The sequence below is a fragment of the Oncorhynchus masou genome, unplaced genomic scaffold, assembly GCF_036934945.1.
Source record: "Oncorhynchus masou masou isolate Uvic2021 unplaced genomic scaffold, UVic_Omas_1.1 unplaced_scaffold_1459, whole genome shotgun sequence".
NCBI classification, from domain to species: Eukaryota; Metazoa; Chordata; class Actinopteri; order Salmoniformes; family Salmonidae; genus Oncorhynchus; species Oncorhynchus masou.
The window spans coordinates 138,162-141,315 of NW_027004573.1; the positions used below are offsets into that span (position 1 = coordinate 138,162).

At 51.8% G+C, this 3,154-nt stretch overlaps 1 protein-coding gene across 3 annotated transcripts in view; it reads right to left on the reverse strand.

The window, feature by feature from the left end:
- Positions 1-2,963, reverse strand: part of LOC135530914 (voltage-dependent P/Q-type calcium channel subunit alpha-1A-like) — an 8,578-nt gene extending 5,615 nt beyond the window's left edge. For 2 of the 3 annotated variants that reach the window (XM_064959085.1, XM_064959082.1), the window contains exons 1-2: positions 2,650-2,963; positions 343-381 (exon numbers count right to left, since the gene is read on the reverse strand). The gene's annotated coding sequence lies outside the window, so the exon portion shown is untranslated. The remainder of the gene's footprint in view (positions 1-342; positions 382-2,649) is intronic. The other variant, XM_064959084.1, reaches the window with a different exon arrangement.
- Between the last annotated feature and the right edge of the window lie 191 nt (positions 2,964-3,154).

The window sequence follows — 3,154 nt, forward strand, 5'->3', positions numbered from 1 at the left end:
AGAGAGAGAGGAGAGTACAGGAGAACATAGAAACAAGATGAAAGACAGATGGGAAAACACAGAGAGAAAGAGAGAGAGAGCGAAGAAGGTGGATTTTTTAAGCTAGAAAAAGACAGAGATAGAGAGATAGGGGAGAGATAGAGAGACAGTGGGAGAGACAGGGGTACATTAAAAAAGAAAGAGAGTGATAGAGGGAGAAATAAAATGAATGGAAGATAGATAGATAAAGAGACAGAGAGGGAGAGACAAGGGTACATTAAAAAAAGAGAGAGTGATAGAGAGAGAAATAAAATGAATGGAAGATAGATAAAGAGACAGAGAGGGAGAGACAGGGGTACATACACTGAGGTGGTTATGTCCACGGGGCCTGTGTCGTCTCCGCTGTAGTCAGACAGGCACACAGAGAGGAGAGGAGCAGAGAGCCACACACACAGTCATGAAGCCACAGAGAGGAAAGGAAGGCAGGGAAAGGAGAGGGAAGAGGAGAAGAAGGGAGAGGATAGGAAGAGAGAGGATAGGAAGAGAGAGAAGAGGGAGGGAGAGAAGAAGAAGGGAGAGAATAAGAAGGGAGAGGAAGGAAGAGGAGAGGAAGAGAGAGGAGAGGAAGAGAGAGGAAAGGAGAAGAGAAGAAGGGAGAGGAGAAGAAGGGAGAGGAGAGGAGAAGAAGGGAGAGGATACGAAGGGAGAGGAGAGGAAGGGAGAGAAGAGGGAGGGAGAGAAGAAGAAGGGAGAGGAAGGAAGAGGAGAGGAAGGGAGAGGAGAGGAAGAGAGAGGAAAGGAGAAGAGAAGAAGGGAGAGGAGAGGAGAAGAAGGGAGAGGAGAGGAGAAGAAGGGAGAGGATACGAAGGGAGAGGAGAGGAAGGGAGTGGAGAAGAAGGGAGAGGAGAGGAGAAGAAGGGAGATGAGAGGAGAGGAGAAGAAGGGAGAGGGGACGAAGGGAGAGGAGAGGAAGGGAGCGGAGAAGAAGGGAGAGGAGAGGAAGGGAGAGGAAAGGAGAGGAGAAAGGGGGAGGAGAGGAAGGGAGCGGAGAAGAAGGGAGAGGAGAGGAGAGGAGAAGAAGGGAGAGGAGAGGAGACGAAGGGAGAGGAGAGGAAGGGAGTCGGAGAAGAAGGGAGAGGAGAGGAAGGGAGAGGAGACGAAGGGAGAGGAGAGGAAGGGAGAGGAAAGGAAGGGAGCGGAGAAGAAGGGAGCGGAGAAGAAGGAAGCGGAGAGGAAGGGAGAGAAGAAGGGAGAGGAGAGGAGCAGAGAGGAAGGGAGAGGAAAGGAGAGGAGAAGAAGGGAGAGGAGAGGAAGGGAGAGGAAGGGAGAGAAGAAGGGAGAGGAGATGAGAGGAGAAGACGGGAGAAGAGAGGAGACGAAGGGAGAGGAGAAGAAGGGAGCGGAGAAGAAGGGAGCGGAGAAGAAGGGAGAGGAGAGGGAGAGGAGAGGAAGGAATAAGAGAGGAGAGGAAGGGAGCGGAGAAGAAGGGAGCGGAGAAGAAGGGAGAGGAGAGGAAGAAGAGAGGAGACGAAGGGAGAGGAGAAGAAGGGAGAGGAGAGGAGAGGAGAGGAAGGAATAAGAGAGGAGAGGAAGGGAGCGGAGAAGAAGGGAGCGGAGAAGAAGGGAGCGGAGAGGAAGAAGAGAGGAGACGAAGGGAGAGGAGAAGAAGGGAGCGGAGAAGAAGGGAGAGGAAGAAGAGAGGAGACGAAGGGAGAGGAGAAGAAGGGAGCGGAGAAGAAGGGAGAGGAAGAAGAGAGGAGACGAAGGGAGAGGAGAAGAAGGGAGCGGAGAAGAAGGGAGAGGAAGAAGAGAGGAGACGAAGGGAGAGGAGAAGAAGGGAGCGGAGAAGAAGGGAGCGGAGAGGAAGAAGAGAGGAGACGAAGGGAGCGGAGAAGAAGGGAGCGGAGAAGAAGGGAGAGGAAGAAGAGAGGAGACGAAGGGAGAGGAGAAGAAGGGAGCGGAGAAGAAGGGAGAGGAAGAAGAGAGGAGACGAAGGGAGAGGAGAAGAAGGGAGCAGAGAAGAAGGGAGAGGAAGAAGAGAGGAGACGAAGGGAGAGGAGAAGAAGGGAGCGGAGAAGAAGGGAGAGGAAGAAGAGAGGAGACAAAGGGAGAGGAGAAGAAGGGAGCGGAGAAGAAGGGAGCGGAGAGGAAGAAGAGAGGAGAGGAAGGGAGAGACAAAAACAAACAGCACCGGAGGACAGAGCCATTGGACACAGCATAGCCACCAAGACCCAGGGAGCGAGAGGGATGGAGAGAGGAAGGGGGAGTGAAGGATGAGGGGGAAAGGATGAGTGGGGAGGAGGACAGGGTTGGTATAGAAAGAGAGGTGGGGTTGGTATGGGAGAGAGGAATGAGGGGGAGGGATGGGAAACGGAGGACGAAGGGAAGGTAAAAAAGTTGGTAAGGAGGTAGAGAAAGAACATGATGAGGAAAGGAGAGAAGGGAGGATGAGACAGAGGGCAGGGAGTTTAAAAGGAAGAAGAGAGCAGAACAATAGAGAGATCCAGTTAATTGGTGAAGGGCCAACGAGCACACACAAGAGATAGGAGGGTGAGATAGAGAGAGAGAGCGAGAGAGAGAGAGAGCGAGAGAGAGAGAGAGTGAGAGAGAGAGAGGAAAAGAGAGACAATAAAAAACGTTGCTCACTGACACGCACACACGCACACTTACCGCAGCATCATGTATACTCTGTAGGGCAGAGCAGTGTTAGACACAGTCAGTGAGGAGAGCACAGGTGTGGTGTTTCATACTATACAGTCTATAGGCTATTAGCCAGCATTCCAATTGGCACCCGAATCTCTACAAAATGCATTACTGTTGACCAGAGCCCGACAGTATGGAATCTGGTCAAAAGTAGTGCACTACAAAGGGAATAGGGTGCCATGTGGTCTTATACTACCACACTACCGATGCCACACTAAAGCTTTTCAGATACAGTATAACGCAACATATTCCAATACTAAACACTACTACGCTTCTATGCTACCCACACACCCACACACACGCATACACGCACACACGCACACGCACACACACACACACACACACACACACACACACACACACACACACACACACACACACACACACACACACACACACACACACACACACACACACACACACACACACACACACACACACACACACACACACACCTCTTAGTGTGTGTGTG